This window comes from Nicotiana tabacum, chromosome 15, assembly GCF_000715075.1.
Source record: "Nicotiana tabacum cultivar K326 chromosome 15, ASM71507v2, whole genome shotgun sequence".
Taxonomy (NCBI): domain Eukaryota; kingdom Viridiplantae; phylum Streptophyta; class Magnoliopsida; order Solanales; family Solanaceae; genus Nicotiana; species Nicotiana tabacum.
The window spans coordinates 74150383-74172197 of record NC_134094.1 but is presented as its reverse complement, the minus strand read 5'-3'; the positions used below and the strand labels follow the sequence as shown (position 1 = coordinate 74172197).

General features: G+C 38.4%; 1 long non-coding RNA gene across 1 annotated transcript; it reads left to right on the top strand.

The window, feature by feature from the left end:
- The first annotated feature begins 4573 nt into the window (after nucleotides 1–4573).
- Nucleotides 4574–7835, top strand: LOC107765959 (uncharacterized). The gene is made up of 2 exons (XR_001643562.2): nucleotides 4574–4710; nucleotides 4830–7835. It is a non-coding gene; the product is annotated as an uncharacterized LOC107765959 (long non-coding RNA).
- Nucleotides 7836–21815: the final 13980 nt, after the last annotated feature.

Below are 21815 nucleotides of genomic sequence, written 5' to 3'. Positions count from 1 at the left end.
CCGCACAAAGTTAAAATAATATTTTATTTAACAAATCTTCACTCTATCATAACTATAGTACTATATTTTTCCGTTCAGTCGATATATAATATACAAAAAATACAAGTAACTCGAAACAAAGTTCAAAGTTGCTCAAACCGACAAAATATTTACTCTATCTCAATGTATAAATAGCGACACATGGACGTCTAAAGCTATTTGGCACCCAGAAGCTCCAAATCCTGGACCTGCCTTTGCTAGTAAATGCAATTAGTTTCGGCTGACCAGACAATATTGTATTAATTTATTTTAGGGAGTATTACTTTTATAACGACCCGACCGGTCGTTTTGAGTATTCGCATTCAGTTCGGTGGTTTGAGGTCATGAGTAACTTCATATGATGTATAATGACTTGTGTATATGGTCGGTTTTGGTTTTCGAGTTGTTCGGGAGTGATTCAGATGAATGATTCTCAACTAGAAAGCTTTGAGTTGGAAGAGTTGACCAAGTTTGACTTTGCATATTTGACCTAAGATCGGAGTTTTGATAGTTCCATTAGGCCCGGATGGTGATTTTGGACTTGGGAGTGTGCCCGAATTTGCATTTGGAGGCTTCTACGAGGTTTTGGCCATACTTGGCGAAAGTTGGTAATTTGAAGGTTTGGAAGGTTCATGAGTTTGATCGGGAGTTAACTTTTATGATATTAGTTTTGGATTGTTGTTCCGGGAGTTGGAATAGGGTTGTTATATCATTTGGAACTTGTGGAACTTGTGTGCAAAAATTGAGGTCATTTCGAGTTGAGTTGATATAGTTCGGCACGAGTTTTGGAAGTTGAATGTTCAAAGTTCATTAAGTTTGATTTGAGGTGTGATTCGTGATTTTGATGTTATTATGTATGATTTGAGGCTTCGAATAGGTTCGTGTTATATTTTGGGACTTGGTGGCGTGTTCGGATGGGGTCACGAGGGGTTCGGGTGAGTTTCGAATTGATTTCGGACCCTTTTTCCTTATGCTTGGCATAACTGGTTTTCTGTTGGTTCTGGTGTCTCAGGCCTTCTTCGCGATCGCGAAAGTAAGGACGCGATCGCGTAGAGTTTTGGGGAGCTACTGGTTGTTTATTCATCGTGTTTGCAAGAGGAGAAACGCGTTCTCAAAGGGCTGAGAGGTTTGTTCATCGCGTTCGCAGGTGTTGGTTCGCGATCGCGATTCAGCTGGGAGCTATGGATTTCTGTCTTCGCGTTCGCGAGGTCGTAGTCGCGTTCGCGTAGTTGTGGTGTCTGTGTTCATCGCGTTCGCGAGGGTAGTGCCGCGAACGCGAAGGGTATTTTTTGGCTTATGTGCATCGCGATCGCGAGGGTACAACCGCGATTGCGTAGAGTACCACTGGGCTGTGCATCGCGATCGCGAGGGTACAACTGCGATCGCGTAGAGTACCACCGAGCAGTGCATATAAGTACTCTATTTCGGACCTTGAGCACATTTTATCATATTTTGAGTTATGGAGCTCGAATTTGGGCGATTTTGGAAGAGTTTTTCACCATATGGATTGGGGTAAGTATTTTTGACTCGGATTTGATTATATTACATGATTCCACTTTCGATTTTGGCATTTAATTGGTGAATTTAAAAGAAAAATTGGGTTTTTTTGTCTAATCTTTCCTAAAGTGAATAATTGGGTTTTGAACATTGATTCAGAGTCAGATTTGAGTAAAATTAGTATGGTTGGACTAGTATTCGAATGAGTTGTCGGAATTTTTAAGTTTTGTCGAATTTCGGGGTATGGGCGCGGGTTGACCTTTTGGTTGACTTTAAGTATTTGATTAAAGATTAGACCTTTATCGTTTGTGTTTGCTTCTTATGGTATTATTTGATGATTTTGAGTTGCTTTTGGCTAGTTTCGAGCCGTTCGAAGGTCTATTTGTGCAGGATGGCGCTTCTAGTGTATTGATTTGGCTTGTTTGAGGTAAGTATCTAGCCTAACTTTATTGAAAAGTTTTTTCCTACTAATTGATACTATTTGCTACATGCGGAATGATGCATATGCACAGTGACAAACGTATATGCATGTGCCAGGTTATCCATGCTCGGGCTAGATTATACTATTCTTTGTGCATTGTTGGACTATATGAATTTCTTTCCTCGTATTTTATTTGACTTCTATGATAATATGAATATGAATTTCAATGTTAGAAACCAGGATCCAGCTACGACTATTATTCTTGAAATATTTGGATTCCATACTTGAGTTGAAGACCGCTTTTGAGATTTGTTGAGATACTTGAATGATAAGGTTCTTGAGGTTTATTGAATTGTTATTGGCTTGAGAGCTGTGATTGATGTTCATTTAGGGTATTTGATTAACCACTCTTCTTGATATTATTCATACTTCCTACGGTGCTTTGTTATTGATATACATGTGCTTAGTGAGAAAGAGTATAAAGTACGAAGGGTGATGACGTGCCATTACATATATATCATCCGTGCCATTTCATATACATCATTACACACGAATGGGTGATGCCGTGCCATTTCATATACATTATCATGTGAGGAAGAGAGTAAAATACGAAGGGTGATACCGCGCCATTGTATTTACATTATCACGTGAGGACAAGAGTAAAAGTACGAAGGGTGATGCTGTGCCATTATTTTTTTTATATTATCATGTGTTCATGGCACGAAGGGTATTTCCGTGCAGGAGAGGACGAGAGACATGCATTATATTGTGATGTGTTTTGTGGCTTCGAGCCAAGTGGGGGAGCCTACTATCAACTATCGGATTGCATGATCATGCGTTATATTAGTTCTTGGATGAGGATGTGCTTGCGGATAGGTATGATTTGATAAAGGTTTAGTATGGGTTGAATTAGAGCAAGGTGTATGACTATCGAAAGGGTTTTGATGAGTTCGAGACTCATATGTGGTATTTAAGGATTTTTCAGATTTGTGTATGGCTAGAACTTGAGATTTGTATTAGATGGTGTCTAGACTTGCATTACTTCTATATCATTATTGACTTTACATGACAGTACTAGAGAGATACAAGAAACAACTTCGGATTCGCAGAAGGTTCCTTCAGAGCGAGCATTTCAGATTGAGTTACTTTTGGGTTTGGCAGTCTGCGCGACTCAGTTGAGTGAGAGGAAAACAGTTCTGATGACTTGATTATGTGTTAATAGGTTTCGAAGAATTCACGATGGTTGTGGCTACGGTTCGGAATTGATGTCTTCTACGGGTATAGAATGTGTGATGCGTGCGGCAATGTCCTCCCGGATTGGGTTAAATGGAAAGTTCTCGGTTGATGAGGTGTTCATCATGTTTGTGATTTAGAGTTGATTATGAGACTTTTTGTAATTTTCACGAGTTAGCATGGCAGTGGCGGTACGCCGCGTGGGATTGGAAGTTTTGAGCACAAGGTTGCAATATAATTTAGAAGGGAAGATCATGGGTTCTTGATGGCACAAATAATTTCAGATGTTTAAGAAAATGCTGGCACTATTTGATGTCTCATGAGAAGAGTGATCATTTTAGAAGGCGCATTGTGTTTTTACTTGCGGATGCTTGGCTAGTGTTTTGATGATCGCCTGGTTTTGGGTTGCTGAGGTTCAGGTTTTGCTACGTGGCACAAGAGATCTATATGAGCATTTTTTGTATGATGAAGGAGTATGAGTGATGTATCAACCATTTGAGCAGTAGAGTTGGGATCGGATATGGAGATTTCGTTATTCTTGAGGTTTAAAGGCTGGATGTTCTCACGGGCAGACTATTCTTTAGTTACAGACTGTGAAGATATGCTAAGAATTAGATTGCTGATGGCATATGTTATGGATAGGTTGCTATAGACTTTTGGAAGGTTATATACCTGTTTGGGAATAATCGAAATTGGTTCGAGGGATATTTGTGAGCCTAATGAGAATGTGTTGTTATAGTACCTCTATAACTTTAATTAATCAAACAATTAACTTTCATAATTTAATAGACGAGTATTATAATTATTAGGATAATTTAAAGCTAGCCTACAATAATTAATTAATAATACATTTGTAATTATATGTTATTGGGATTAAATTAGTTTAATTAATTTAATTATAAAAGGGGGTTAAAACTTAAAATAGGCTACAATTGCAATTGATTGATTTAATTAAAGTGGCCATGATTTAGATTCCCATTCCAGCCTAATACCCAATTAATTGTCCCACAAATACTGACCCAATAACCCTGACCTGGTTCAACAGCCCACTACCCGTCCTACTTGGCAATCCTCGCCACTCATTCTCCACCAATAATATGATGCCACGTCACCTCCTTAAATCGCTCACATAATAAACAAATTCCATCTGGACCGTTGATCAAATTCATCAACGGTCCAAAATTATTTGCAAATCCTCTTTAATGTTAAATCCCCCAACGCATTTATCTCTACCGTTGGATCAAAATGATCCATGGGCCCCTGATTTATCCCCACTAAATATTTTCTTCCCTTTTTTATCTCCAAAAATCTGGAGACGTTGATCTAAATGATCCAGCGGCTCCCATACTATCTCCCATTTTTAACTAAGCCCACCCCCAAACCCTAGAGACATTTCGTCTCATCCACGGCCTTTATTTCCTCTTCTTATCTCTTTTCTCTCATTCTCAACCCACCCTGCCATTACTAAACCTTGCACAAGTGCAAGGTCACTGAAGATGATCAAGGCTCATCATTTCCCTCACATGTTAGCCGCAAATCCTGTTGAGTATTCCTTTTTCGCTCACCCAATTTTGAATTTCAAGCCCCGAAACCTTACACCAAAATGTAAAAGAGTAAGAATCTCATTTTCTTCCTCTGCTTGTTCAATCGTCACATGCAGCCATGGATTCATTAGAATCTTGACCGCATCATGATGGTCGGTGGTCCAGAGGTCAAACGCAATGACCTCTAGATATTGGCTTTGCCCGGCGGTCCGATTGGTTTCAACGGCTAGTTCACTCATTGTTTTAGGGAGGTAAAAATCTTTACCCCTTTTCCCTTCCTGATTTCGTCACTTCTCAGTCATCAGTGCTCATCATCATCTCACAGATTTTCAAAATTTGAGTGAAATCCTAAGTCTCAATTGTAGCTATAAATAGAGGGTTTTAATGCCCTCACCAAACACACGAACTACCATAGGAAGCCTAGTAAATGCTCTCTTCTTAAATACTTAAAAAACTTTCTCTAATCTCCTTTCTTTATTTTCAATTTTTGCTCGAGTGCAACTACTGAGAATTGATTGTGAACTTTAGTTCCTAAACGGCTAAGAATGGTTACTTGGTTTGTTGCCTCGAAGAATGTCAGTGGACCACTGATCTCCCTTTAATTATTCATTCATTTCATATATTATCATGTTGTCTCGTTTGTCTGGTGTTTTTTGTTAATTGCTTGCCTATGCTTCATCGTGATACTCATCAGCCAAGCATGAAACTTTCAATTGTGTTCTGCTGCTTGTGTTATTTTTCACTTAATCAACTGATACTCCCTGCTAATAGTTATGTTTATCCCCTATGTTGTTTAAATCAGTATTTTCTGGTGATCATTGAATTTTGTTTCTCATACCTATATTATCATGGTATATTGCTTAACTAATTGAATGATTTTCATGCTTATATTATTGTGTTGTGTTGTCTAATTGAGTGATCCTTGTTGACAGTCATCACCATGTTAATCTGCTTAACTAATTGAATGCCCCTCACTGATAGTCATGCCTATGTTATCATGTTGATCTGCTTAGTTAATCAAATAGGTCCAGTTGACAGTCATGCTTATTGTACCCCATTGTTCTATTCAGAATGATCTATGTTACAAGACATGTTTGTTTATCATGATAACTTGAATATGACAAACTTGTCTACCTAGCTTGGCATGTTTATACTTTAGAGCTTAATATGTGACCCGGTTTGCTTGAATAAACAAAAAAATGCTGATTTACAATTCCATGTCTACCTAGCTTGACAGTCATGCTTATTGTACCCCATTGTTCTATTCAGAATGATCTATGTTACAAGACATGTTTGTTTATCATGATAACTTGAATATGACAAACTTGTCTACCTAGCTTGGCATGTTTATACTTTAGAGCTTAATATGTGACCCGGTTTGCTTGAATAAACAAAAAAATGCTGATTTACAATTCCATGTCTATTTTGCCTTGTTTAATTGTAACAAGTATTCTTGTCATCTTATGACCATTTGATATTTGAGGACACTGTCCATAAGATCTTTATGTAATGTGGTTAAGCACTATTGGTCTTGGTAGTTTGAATAAGTATTATTCATTCTCAATGTGCACTATCATGTTTAGATGCCATGCCTACATAATTGACCCTCCTATTCATGCTTAATGTCCCAATTCTGAGTAAGGTGATCAGCCTGGGTTGTTAAGCATGTAGTGAGATCTACACCTATGTGTTTGTTTGTTGTTGAAGGAGTGTCCTAAGGATGTTCTGGGCCTTAATAACTTACTTTGATAATCTAAACTTGCTTCAAAGGAACCCTGTCTGATTAAATCCTTATGAACCATTAGACCTTTGATGAGATTCAGTAAATAAGTGGGTGCATTTGTCTTTTGTTCACTGTTGCCTTAAACCACCTGGAGAAGCATTCATGAAGTTGAAGTTGTTATTAGCACAACAAGCTTGCTCTATAGGGGCATATAGTTGATCACTTGTGCTTTGTAACCCGTTATTGATTCTGTATGTTTACCGCAGTGATACCTAAGAATATTCTGTAGATGTTGTGCCATATGGAATGGTTCAGAATCAACCTCTAAGCTCTTGAAACTGTTAAAAACTTTTGAGAACTTAAATGTGGTAATTTATACTTGTATCATGTGTTCTGACTTCTGATAATAATCACTGTTTAAAACTCAAGCATGTGCTACTCCTTGACTATTTAGGGCATTATACTCAAGTGATTGCTTCAATTCCTAGAATGATTGTCTGTTCTTAAAATTATTGGTGCCCCTATATGATTGAGTTTTCTTGAAATATGTCACGCCTAGATGGATTAAGATATCATATGGAACCTTATGTGCTTCTGCTAGTTTGTTTCATATTGATTGCGTGAGACTGCCTGGGCACCTGTTTGGTTGAATGCTAAGATAGGATTTCTTATGTGCCTAAACCTCTATAGAAGAATGAGGTTCAATGCTTAAGGGTGTTTGGTGTGGGCTTGACTTTACTGTTAAGGAACCCCTCCCTGACACAAGCATTGCTCGGGGTCCAAGAGACCCTCGTGAAATCTGGGTCCATAGGGGATCCTTATAAGTGTGGTTCACTCTAAGCCCATAATCATTGGCCTTAATTAATCTTCAGGGGATTATCATAATTAAAATTTGGCATAATCTGTTCACTCTACATCATATTTATGCTCATTTTTATTCTTTTATGATTCTGCCTTTATTTTTTCTATGCACAAATGCTAATTGATTCTTTCTCTTTTTCTTTGCATGAATACTGGACCTGCTGAGTTCATTGAAAACCCATACCCAAATTCAATGAACTGGGTTGCCTCCTTTGTCATCCGTTGAAGCCTGCTGCAGTTTTGAGCTTAGTTCGGCCTGACTAATTGTCAGTCCAGCACAAGAGTCCAGCCACTTTTCCTTATATGAAATTATTATTATTACTATTGTCCCGTTCTTTGTATATGTCCTTGTGGAACTGACATTGGTATTGAATATTTGTTTTGTCTTGATTATTTAGGAAAGACTTTAGGTAGATCAAACCTAATAAGGTAAAAGGTAACTTTCACCGAAAAGATTACTCGCTTTAATAATGTCAACATTTTTTTGGAATCTGACTGCTTTTAAACTAATTGTTTAGAAACTAATGTTTCTTCTTTTGCATACCCTTTTTCAAATGAGTTTCGTTTGTTATTAGCATTGATAGAATTTGAATGAGTTTAAACTGAAACAATCTTTTTGGAAAGAATTTTCAAACGGATAACTTAGGTGTCACGATCCAAAATTTACCTAGTCGTGATGACACCTAACTCAATCCGTCGGGTAAGTCAATTAACAACTATCTAATTTAGATGAGATTTATTAAGAAAAGAAAGGATAATAAAACTATTTTTATACAAGAATTTTTAAGGACTGGTAGTACAAATCATGAGCTTCTAAGATTAGAAGTTATAAAGCTGGTATGAAATAAGTACATGTACATAAATAGATTTTTATAAATTTAAGGCTACCATGAACAAGAGGCAGCTACTAACAGAACGCAGGTACGTCTTCAAATTGATCATAGCAACATCAACATCTAATATTTGCACGCAAGGTGCAGAAGTGTAGTATGAGTACAATCGACCCCATGTACTAAATAAGTAACAAACCTAACTTTAGGTTGAAAGTAGTGACGAGCTGGAATACAGGTCAAAGTCCAACACTGATAGCCAACAACGGCTCATAACAATATAATAAAAGTGGTGCAGGAAATAACTCAGAAATAAGATGTTCAGCTCGTTCACAGTTTCAGAAAATAGACATGTTTTTCAGGTATAACAGTAAAAACTCAAATCTTTTACCGAAAATACCAAAATATGAGTAAGTTTATAAAATTGTGATTTTCCTTCCAAAACTTTTCAACAGGTAAATGTTTCAATATCAAATGGCATGAGGAAAAGTATATCTCTATGCCTGCATGTCAATGTGTATGAGAAGTCATGAATGAAATGATACCGTGCAACATGAGGAAAAATGCGTCTCTATGCTTGTATGTCAAGTGTGCATGTCAATGCAGTACAACATAGTGAACAACCATATGCATACTCTCAAAGTATTAATCCACTTAGTCCTCCCAATCACTCGGCACTCTCACTCACACTCAATAGGTACATGCGCACACTGGGGGTGTGTGCAGACTCCGGAGGGGCTCCTTCAGCTCAGCGCTATAATCTGCACGGACAACTCATGTGCTACACGGACAACTCACGTGCTATAGTATCAATATCTGGATCCGCACGGACAACTCACGTGCCATAGTATAAATATCTGGATCTGCACGAACAACTCATGTGCTGCACGGACAACTCACATGCCATAGTGTCAATAACTTCACAATCAGGCCCTCGGCCTCACTCAGTTATCAATCTCTCCAGTCTCTCGGGCCCACAATGCCATGAAACTAGCCCAACAATGATGATATGATGTGTTAATATATAGCAACAGAGACTGAGATATGATATGAAATGAATGAATATGACTGAGTATATAATTATAATTTAAACATATAATTCGACATGAGAAATGACCTTAGTGGGTCCACAATAATACCAGCATTTGCCTAAGCATAATCTCTAACACGAGTCACAACTCAGTTTCTCTAACACATAAAAATACATGAAAAAATACAAGTTAATTGACTATACAGCTCTACGGAATCAACTGAGTCTCAATTCTACGGTGCACACCCACACGCCCGTCATCTAGCATGTGCGTCACCTCCAAACAATTCACATAATACGTATAATCAAGGTTCATATCCTCAGCTCCAAGTTTAGAAGAGTTACTTACCTCGAACAAGCCGAGTCCAATATCGAGCAAGCTAAACAATGCTCCAGAAATTCCATTCCGCGCTTATCAACTTCCGAATGGCTCGAATCTAGTCACAATTAATTCGATTCAGTCAACACAAATTGTACGTGACAGCTTGGTATCAGAGCGTTAGTTTCACTTAGGTCTCACGAGTCATGAGCAAGTCTAGCAGAGTCTTGCGGATCGGTACGGAGACGTCTGTACTTATCTTCGAGAGGCTACAGGGCTGTTAGGAGTACTTCCCTTCTTGATTTCCTCATCGTGCGGTTTGATTTCATTGAGGCTTGTGCCTTTATTTCCTTCCTACTCAATCTTATACGACGCGAAGCGCTGTTATGAATTGGGCATCGAGGAGTTGTAGTGGTACTGCAGACGTGGTGCATGATGTTTTTCTCTGCGTGTTCGGGCAGGCTATTGTCGTCTCCTTGCAGAAGGATGTTCTTTTGATCCAGCTCAGTATCTGTATTTTCTATGATTTCGAGACTGTGCACGGATTACTATGATGTCTATGAGTGGTTATCGCATAATGTTGGTGTAATTGGTAATGTGTCGAGGCAGAGAATGACTCGAAAGGAGGATTTCTCAGTGCATGATTTAGAGGTTCAACATTTAATTCCAGCAAAGGAAAGGCAATCAGACTATGGATATTCAGGTTTTGGTCGATGGAGTAACGAGACTTGGTATTTTCGAGCGTGGTGGAATTTTCATTGTGATGCGGTATCATCATCCTTGTTTAAATGCATTATGGTTCGTCGGTGTTATGGTCTCCTTTGAGTTTGCCTTCGGGGCAGAGTGTTGCGAAATGGAGCTTGAGGGGCGGTTATCAGAGATAGTGGTGTGCAGTGGTTCAGAATCAAATTAGTATTTCTAATGTTGATGGCTCGAGAGAGATGATCTTCGAAGAGGCTTAGAGTCGGTAACAATTTATTGGTTCAGGTGCTACAGAGATGGATTTTGATTTTGATGCAACATTTGGGCAGCAAAGTATGAGGGAGGACATGGCGGGAAGTGCTTCGCGGTAGTTGAAGTACCAGCAGGTCAAGTATGAAAAGCAGAGATTGAGAATTTGCTTAAAGGAGATGGTTTAACCGAAGTAAGAATGGCAGATTAGCATATGGATTCTGTGGTAGGATAGTCGCGTTCCTTGAGAAAGTGGAGAACGGTTTGGGAATAGTGATGGAAGGTGATTTGGCCTACGGATTTTATTTGGAATGGTGGTCATTGTACGAAGAAAGATTGAATATGGAAGAAAAGAGCTTTCTTGAAATGAAAAGGGGTGTGAAGATTTGATTATCGTTTTAGATGCAATATGACTTGACTTCGTAAGGTATTGTTTAACTTTCAGTTGATGTCAATAGGGAAGGAGCAGACTTATACAGCTGGTGGGCGAGCATGAGGTCAGGAGGATTTAGTGATTATGTGGTAGTTGTACCCCGTGCAGCATCGTTGGAAGATGTCGGTAAGGAATTCCACATGTGGATTATCTCCTGTGAACAGGTTAGATACTACTTGCTAGCCGGTAAGAGGCTGAATATGTGATTGTGACTAATGATTCAGAAGGTTCATGAAAAGTTTAACAAGAGATTTTGAGAAATTTGGCGAGTTATCGGTGCAAGATCATGGTAATTGAGAAGGAGAAATCTTTGTGGGTTCTAGGTTTATGTAATTGTAGCTTAAAACTAAGTGGGGGAGCCCCACCGCCTACGATTGGATCGCGTGGTTGTCTGCTTGTGCAGTTTCTGATTATCGATGCATTGATGGATCAATTATGACTAAGAAAAAGAAAACATCTGGGGTAATTCAAGCAAAGAACTTGATGAATATGTGCTATAGTTCGCCTTATCGATTCATGTGCAGGTTTTGGGAAGACTCAGAGTTTATACTTCTTGCGGATGTGATTCATCTGGTTGCTTCTTTGTGAGTGTTCATGTGCTAACAGAGTGTTAGAGCTTGGTTATATTCAGAATCAAGTCAGAGTGGGTGACTCTCAACAACGGACCTAGTGGGTTCAAGAATTTAAAGTGCAGTGCCTAAAGGTTTCGGGTCCGTGGTGTGGTTAAGGATCGAGTTTTCACAGTGGATTACGAGCGGGGTTTGGAATATTCTATGTTATCATCGGGTATGCGGTGCAGTATTGGGGGAAAGGAAGAAATAGCTTCGGATTCGCGGATGGTCTTGCAGAATGGGTGTACCAGTTGGAGATGTTATTGTGCACATAAAGAGGGTATGAGATGGTTCATGAGTATTGAGACGATGTGGTCTCGTGACACGGGTCACTCAGGACGAGTGCAGATTGAGTTCGTTATGTTGTAAATAGAGCTATTATTTGTAAGATAGGTCAAGAGTAAATTGAAAGAAGTTGGGTCGGTTAGTAATGGTTGAATCAGCATGATTGTGGCAAAGATCAGTTCCTTAAGCGTGTGAAGTTATAAATGTGGTTTGTGGTTGTACGCGCGGGCTTGACAACCACCACAACTTGATTGATTTGGGAGGTATTTCATTCAAATGGCCTTGTGGTGTAAATGGACTCCGGAGGACTCATGGTGGTTCAGATCATGACTTGAGGTTTGTATTTTCTGTGGTTTGGGAATTCAGTTGCGTGTTGCATTGGCTCTTCTGAAATGAGCGGAGTGAAAGGTTTCTAGCCAATGAAGTGTTTATTCTGCTAGTAGTTCAGTGGTTATGATGGATTCTTGTATTCTCGCGTAGCGGCATGATAGGTGCAGTGAGCAGCATGGGAATTTGAAAGTTGAGGATCAAGGTTGCGGTTCGGTGTCGACAAGAATGTCACGAGTTCGGATGAGCAAGGGTAAATTCAGATGTTCAGAGTAAGCTGGCATTTTCTTTAGTGTCACCTGAGAACGGTGTCTTGTGTAAGAGGCTTTGTGTATTGAATTGCTTTACAGATTAGTACGGTTGGTGGTATGGAGGTGCAGGCTTTTCTACCTGGTACGGAAGTTCGTGTGAGAGTATCCCATGGGGAAATCTATATAAGTGTGGCATGTTAGTCACTTGATTGTTAAAGATTGAAATCAAGCATGGAGATTATCGTACCATCGTTAAATGTGAGAGTTCATGCCTGGAAGGCGCTCTATTCCTTTGGTTGTGAACTGTGGGAGTTGTTTCGGATTGAGACGGTTTAATTATTCGCACATGTGTTGAGGTCTCGTGTAGCTTGTGGTGTTATATGAGCAGGATGACTCTTGAGATGCAGGTCATTTATCGCGCCTTAGTTGTGCTTGGGTTTTGTGGCGTATTGCGCTATCTGTCTCCCTAGAGTTGTATTTTTGCACTTAGCGTGCTTATGGCCGATATTCGGTACTCCTTAGGTAGAAGCATTATGGCTTAATGAGTATGTCCTTGTTTATTTTTATGAGTGGATCAGGTGGCACGCCGCCACGGGTACATTATTTGGATCGGGTTGCACGCTGCAACGGTATCATGATTGGATCAGGTTGCACGCCGCAACCGTATTATGTTGAGTATGGTTCCCTATATCTATTCCTGCATATTTTGTTTCTCATCCTTTGAGAAGGGTTCATAACATCTGTTCGACCATTTTATTCGTTACGTGGGTTGGGTAATTCTTTTCCAAAATTCGTTTCTCCTTATGAGTCATATTCGAGTTGTAGCTTGCCGGCGCATTGATGGAGTCATATGGGATCTGAGACAGTGTTTGAGATGTCTTATTACCTGAGCAGCTTGTACTGGGTGAGACGAGATTATTGGACCTGAAATTTGTGCAAACAAATTTATACAAAGTACATTAAAGGGAAAATATCGTCATTCAGTTCAGAATGAGGTAATGGTTCTTGTCAGGAGGAGAGACTCCATGAATTATTGATTCGGCAGGTGGTTATGAGTTTCTACACGTCTCTCTCGTCATGGAAGTATTGCGAGAGTTGGAACAGGATTTATATACGTCATGAGATGTATTGCGGGCATTAGATTTGTGAAGTTTCAGCTATTGTGGTCGGAGGATTTTATTATGGGCATGTGAATTATGCGGGGCATGGTGTGAATTCAGAAAAAGGTGTACGATCGTGTTTTGATACGGTGTGTGGTGATTGGTACGGAATTCATATGTTAGAATCAAGTCTTGTAGAGAAATTTGGAGGTTGGAATTTGGTTCTAGGGCCTATTGACTAAATAAAAGGGAGGACCTTCAGTCCGGCTCGAGCTAACGTGCCCAATTGGGATGTGGTGGCATGGGTAGGTGCATGAGGTGTTAAACAGTGATTTTGGACAACTCCGTAGCAGTCCTTAGCACGTTCAATGACGAACGTATGTCTAACTGGGGGAGAATGTTACGACCCGATCGGTCGTTTTGAGCTCTAGCGTGTCATTCGGAAGTTTATGGCTTTGAGTAGCTTCACTTCAGGCATATTGACTTGTACGTGTGGCCGAAATTGAATTTCGGTAAATTCAGGATAGATTTGGAAAGAAAATTCTAATTTCGGAAGCTTTAAGTTGGAAGAATTGGCTAAGATTTGACTTTTGAGTAAACGACCTCGGAATCAGGATTTGAAGGTTCCAATAGGTTCGTATGATGATTTCAGACTTGGGCGTATGTTTGGATTGAGTATCGGATCACCCGAGAGCATTTCGACGCTTATTATGGAAGGTTGGCATTTTGAAGGATTAAGAATTTCCTAAGTTTAATTTGAAGTAGGCTTTGGTGTTATCGATGTCCGTTTGGGATTCCGAGCTTTGGAATGGGTTCGTATTGTGATTCATGACTTGTACGCAAAGTTTGGCGTGCAACCCGATCCAAATATATATATCAATATTAATACTGTTACGGCATGCAATCCGATCCATATATGTAAATATAAATACTGTTGTGGTGTACAACCGGATCCATATATCAATATATATACCATTACAGCATGCAACCCAGTCCAAATATATCAGTTTATATGAAATTATTCAACAACAACCAAGCATGGAAAAGTGCACAAGATAACACCCAGAAAACGAACACGCGGAATTCAACTAGGAATTATAAACTCAAATAAAGTATATAAGATGGGCAACTCAGTACCCAAGAGTTAGTCTCCCATATATAGTGACAAGCTTCCACAAAGCATAAGCACATAACCAATCTAATAGTCACTCAATCCCACTAAGCATAAAAGAGTAGGACATGAAATGAGTAAAGGTATATGGCAAGTAAAAATAGGTATCAAGTAGAGGCAATTAATAAGTGAGATCATATAACAAGTAGGGGCATGTAGCAAGTAAAGACATATAGTAAGTGAAGACATGTAGTAAGTGAAGGCATGTGGAAAGTAAAGGCATATGACATGTAAAGTCTGGTAATAGGTAAAGGCAAGTAAAAGCACGTCGCAAGCAAATGCATGAAATAGGTAAGTACATGTAACAATAATAAATCAAGTAGAAAGCGTTGATGTAATGGTAACAAATAGAGGGAAATAGATCTATAGTAATAGACCAAATAAGAAACATAGAGGTAAACCAAGTAAAAAATATAGACATGAAAGTAACACTCAATATGGAAAACATAAATATAAACCAAGGTAGAGTACATGTATGCATCTACCAAACAAGTAACCATAACATAAGGTCCAACTCCCATCCTCTCCGCACGAAAAATAACCACGTGCATGTCACGACCCAATTCTACCATAGGTCGTGATGGCGCCCAACGCTACCGTTAGGTAAGCCAACAGTTAAATCAACATGCCTATAAATAATTCAAGACGCATCTTAAAACAAATAATGAAATAAATAAGTGGAATCATTTCATTTTCATAGTAAAATACTGATATTATCTTAAATATTAGAATCCAGATATCATAACAGAATACACCCAAAACAAGAATCTAAATTCCTAAAACCTGGTGTCACAAGAGCATGAGCATCTACTAGAATTTACAATACTACTACAACAACTATCTGGAATAGAAAATAGACAAAGTACAGTAAATGAATAGGAAGGGGACTCCATGTGCTGCGGATCGTAGTATATAGAGCAGCACACCACCAAATCTCCTCAGCAACTGCGCCTACGCGGCGGTATGACTACCAAACGTACTTGTCTCAGCACCTGCATAATTAATGCAGAGGTATAGTATGAGTACGTAAACTAACGCGTACCTAGTAAGTATCTAGTCTAACCTCGAAGAAGTAGTGACGAAGAGTCGATATAGACACTTACTAATGGTCCAATAATCAAAATATGATAAATGTAGACAGGTATCAAGCATAACATATAAAAGCAACAAAAATAGATATACGTGCCTAACACGATCCTCAACAGAAGAGTAGATACAAATATTTAAATACCGAATATTACCTCGAATGGGACATGTATATGATCATTTACAAATAAAATGTCAAACCTTAAGTCAGGAAGACTCATAGGTACACTGACTCTCTATCGAATATCACGCACGATTCTTCCAAGGTCGTTCGGCCCGATCCATAAAATAGTGTACGTTGCCGAGGTCGTATGGCCCAATCTTTGGATGCATCTCATAATACTGCCGAGGTCGTACGGCCTGATCCATAACAATACTGTTGAGGTGTTCAGCCCGATCCCGTATGAATAGTGAGACTTTGATGGGTCACTGGCCCAACTCACGAATATATGTGCGAGTTATGAGATTCAAGAAACTTTCGGACAAATATGCACAACGCAAGAGAAATCTGTAACAAAAGGTATAATTTCTGTGACTACTCACGTAACATGTCAAGTATCTACAATAGCAAAGTTCGATATTCTACGCAAGTCTAGTCACAAGCGAAATACAACTTAAAGCATCTAAACAGGGAAGAATAACTAAAGTAATACAATTAAAATATGGTGTGAGTCTAAGTATACCCGGATATAATCAAAAATCTAGTATACGGACAGACACTCGTCACCTTACACGTGCGTAACTCCCATAACATGTAGCACGTAACAAATATAGCACTTACAGGGTAAATTTTCTCTTTCAAGGTTAGGCAGAAGACTTACCTCACTCTGAAATGTGTTAATCGTCTCCAACGCCTCTCCAACATCTCAAACCAATGCTAAACGATCCAAAACTAGCCAAAAAAGTGCAAACCAATCAAAATATACTCAAAGACTCATAATTTAACAATTAGAAATAAATTTCCAACTCCGCATGAAAAGTCAACAAAGTCAATCCTGGGGTCACGTGCCCGGATTCCTAAAATTATCAAAAATAAATATTATCCATAATTTATATAGTCTATATCCATAAAATCATCCAATTTCGTCCATGAATGACCCTCAAATCAAAGATTTATCATTTCTCGATTTTGGGGCTCAAAACCCCAATTTCTACAATCCAAACACGGATAAAAAATAATAATAAATGGAAATAATCATGGAAAATATCAAAATAAAAGTTAGATATTTACCCCCTTGTTGAGACGAGAACAACACCGTGAAAATCACCTCAAAATACTAAAATGCTCGGTTTGCCAATTTAAAATACTGCCCAGGTAATTTTTGTTCATCGCCTTCATGGGATACCATCACGTTCACGAAGAGCAATTTTTCACGTTTACCGGTCAATCCAAAATTCCTTCTTCGCATTCGCGGGACTTCCCTCGCATTCGCAGAAAATAAAAGTTCGCACCAGAAACCAGCAATCTTTCCTGATACGAAAATGGGCATAACTCTCTCATACGACCTCAGAATTTGACGATTCTTGTTACTATGATACCATAATTACGATATGGATCTATGGTTTAATCGAATCACAAATCAAAGGTCTTTTGCTCAGTATAGTACCCTTTACGCCAAAAGAAACGACGTCGAAACATCATATAAGAGTGAGACACAATCCAAACCCATTCGAAAGTCATCGGAATCTAACCAAAATTTGTGGACAAATCTAAAATCATTATACAAACTTGTTGAAACTTTTAAATCATGAATCCGAGCTAGTTAAGTCTACTATTTGACTGTGGTCAATTCATTTTCTTAAACTCAACTAGTACGCAACTTAAGTGTCCAAATCACACTTAAACATTCTGGATCATGAACAAATGTCACACACAAGTCTCAATCAACTAAATGAACCTATCCAAGGTCCCGGAACACCACCCAGATTCCGATAACATTAAAGTCCACTCCAAGTCAACTTAACAAATTTAAAAACCTTCAAAATATAAACTTCCGACAATACGCGATACTCAACCCGAACATACGGCTAGTCCGAAATCACCTTACGAACCTATAAAAATCTTCAAATCTTGATTCCGATTTAGTTTACTCAAAAGTCAAACTTTGGTCAACTTTTAACTTAAAGCTTTCGAATTGAGAATTATTCTTCCAAATCAACTCTGAACTTTTCAAAAATTAAAACCGACTACGCGTGCAAGTCATAATACATATAGTGAATCTACTCAAGGTCTTAAACCGCCGAACGACATGCTAGAGCTCGAAACGACCGGTCGGGTCGTTATAGTGCCAATCGTATTTCAAGCCGCATGGGAATAACCATCATGTCAACATCATATCAATCGCACAAAAATATCCATCGTGCCAAATATTGCCCTAAGGACCCAATCATAGTGTCTTATTATGGATAAATAAGTTCAAGTAACATGAAAATAAAAGGTACAGATGTGTGTTCATGATATAAGAACTTCTATGGACAAGTTAAGTATGTCAACAATCTCAAAAATAGCTCATTGAATTCCTTTAAGATGTTATATGTTTTAATAGGATCTCTAGAATGGATAAATTAACTCATTTAGTTATAGAAGTAAAAAAAAAAAGAATATGCCAAAAAGTCACAAAGTTCAACAAGACAAAAAGAAGCATATCATTTACCCCGAACATGGATAACCCTTGCACATACATAAACGCTTGTCACCTCATACATCACCCCCGCATATAGCAAACAATATTATCTATTAGGAAAAGATTTCTCAACAAAACTAGACAAGACGCTTACCTCAAACAAGCCAAATCAATACTCTAAAAATGCTCGCACGACTCGAACTCCAAATGGCTCGAATCTAGCCAAAAAGAAATCAATAACATCAAATAATGCCATAGGAATCAAACACAAATGATAAAGGTGGAATCAACCCAAAAAATCAACTCGGGCAAGCTTCCCGGAACTCGAAAAAACTCACAAATCCCAAACACTTATTCTAATACGAGTCTAAATATACAAGTTTCATCCAAATCCGATTCTGAATCGGGGTTCAAATCTCTATTTTTTTATCGTAGAAAAGTTTTGCCAAAACCCCCCAAAATACATTTTCTTATCTTTCAAGCCAAACCCCTCTTTTCTTCTTAAGATTCCTTGATTTAGAGCCAAAATCACTGATAAGTTCATGTTATAATCATAAATTCGAGTTAGGTATACTTATCCTAATAAAGTAGATGAAAACTCCTGAGCTTCAAAACTTTGTGAGAATAAGTAACTAAATCCCGAAATAAGTAAAAAAAATGCAGTAGTTGTCCCAGCCTGAATCAGATGCTAGATGGTCCCGAAACTCTCATTTGATAAGCCCAACCAAAATTTCTTGCGAGATTACACCCAAGATAGCCTTTTGAATCACCCAATTTGGCCTTAAAATGAGGGAGATATGATATTTTAAAATTTTAAAGGAAGTCTAAAAATTTCAAGGACATAACCGGTATTTTCGGAATTGTTGCACCAGAAAATAAGCAATCGCAAAATCTTTGTTTTACCACCCAAAATTCACTGGGAACCTCCCGGACACAAACCATATATGCAACTCAATCATAAAACACGCTACGAACCTTCTCGCGTACTCAAAACACTGAAAATAGATCTTTTTGACCTGATATTGATCGTGGTCAAACTCTAAAGTCTTAACTTAACTAGTCTCTCAAACAATGATCCAAAATACATCCGAGCCCGTCGGGACCCCATCCAATCATACCAATAAGTAAAAATACATTATTCAAGCTTGTCCAAAATCTCAAAACACCAACAGGAACATCACAACAAAAAATCGAGGCTCAAATCGAATAGAATTTCTTTTAAGTTGTTAAATCTTTATTCTTTCAAAAGAGTGTCCAAATCACACTTAAACACTTCGGATTACTTTCAAACTTTGCACACAAATTCAATTCAATTATATAGACCTATCCAAAGTCTCAGAACACTAATTGGAGTCCAATAATATCAAAGTCAACTCTTGGTCAAATTTATGAACTCTTATGTTCTTCAAATTGCTAACTTTCGGCAAAAAAACCAAATCATCCTAGGAACTTTCGAAATCAAATTCGAACATACGTACAACTCCAAAATCATCATATGAACCTATCGGGACCATCAAAACCTGATTTTGAGGTCGTTTATCCAAAAGTCAAAGCTTGGTCAACTCTTCCAACTTAAAGCTTCCAAATTGAGAGTCATTCTTTCAATTCAATCCCGAAGCACTCTAAAATAAAAACCGACCATACACACAAGTTATAATATATTATATGAAGATACTCAAAGTCTCAAACTACCAAACGGAATGGGAATGCTCAAAACGATCGGTAGGGTCATTACGTTCTCCCCCACTTAAACATACGTTCGTCCTCGAATGTGCCAAAAATCATTCCAATGTCATGAATTCACTGTTTACTCATCGTACACATACTCATGGGTGATTCCATGTCACCACAAGCTATATGAGTCCATTAGCACAATTTCGACTGAAGATTTGTTTTCTTCAACCTTAATCCATAAGCCTTATAACCAAATTCCAACATTTGGAACTCCTTGTCAGATCTGGTCCTTGTATATATACAGTATATCAATCTCAACAAGCTGCATCAAGTCATAAATACACTATCAATATCAAACCACACAATGTACCACATAATACATGTACTCATAGCAATAACTTCCGACTATAATAGCTGCTTATTACCAAACCCGGCACCGGTAATATACCACATATCAAATAAAGCCATGTTACAAACCTTCGCAACACTGCTAATGATGAAAGAAGCATACAGAAACTCATAATCACCCATGAAATTAATAAGTTGTGGAGTTCTCTCGTCCGACAAGGACCATTGCCAAATTCTAAGCTGACTAATTATTCTTCCAAACATAACTTATTCCAATCTGATTGTGCAATTTCTAGGTCCAATAACCTCGTCTTACCTAGTACAAGTTGTTCAACTGGAAAGTCTCACTAAAGGCCACATGGAACCTCATACAACGCGGTTTGTACCCCAAGCAAGTAATAACTCTAATATAACCAATTTTGGAAAGAAACAAGATAAGAGAACTATCCAACAAGTGCAACTAATATAACAACAAAAGCATAATTCGATGAACTCATCCCACAAAGGGAAAACAAAACACATGAAATAAAACACATAGAAGGGTATCCCACAAAACTCTGTTGCGGCGCGCAACCTGATCCCAAATATATCAATCCACATAGGGATACCCATCGAGCCACAATGCTCGTGCTTACTAATCACATGTGCATCAACATCAAGCACGATAGAGTGGATAAATATAACTGTGGGAAGATGAATAGGCATAATTCACTACGGAAAAGGTAAGCACGACTAAGGTGGAATAATAAAACCAACATCACAAGAGTCATCTCGCTTATATACTGCCACATGGCCTAAACAGGTTCAGAACATCCGTCTGAATAATAAAGTAGCCTCACAACCCATCATAGTGTAAGAGAGGAGCACATAACACAGATCAGGGCATGAATAACATCCATTCTGGCCGATGATACACTCATGGTAAAAGTTGTGTAAGAGTAAGTAAACGCGATCCGGTATGGAATACACATCCTTATTAGGCCAACTAATAGGCCCCAAATCAATTTCGATCATCCCAAAATAGGTAAATAACCTTTCATATCACCCTATCCATGACACATAACATCAACTATTTAACTTTTAACATATCTTCATAGTCCACAACCAAGGAATAGTCTACCCTTGAGAATATCCAATCTCTAAACCTCAAGAATACAAGAATCCCCATATCTGATCCCGGTTCCACCTACTCAAATGACTGACACATCACTCACCATCATCTCACGAAAAATACCAACAAAAATCATCCGTATCGAGTTTCCAACCTGAACATCAACAGTTATCAACCATGAAGATACTGAAATACTAGACATGCATATGCAAATGTCGTGACCTAAAATCCCACCATGAGGGTCGTGATGGTACCTAGTACCTAAGACTAGATAATTCTATCACATCATGATGCCAATCAAGATTTAACAACTTTAGAATTTAATAAAAGCTGTAAAATATAATAATAATAAAACTGCCAAACATGA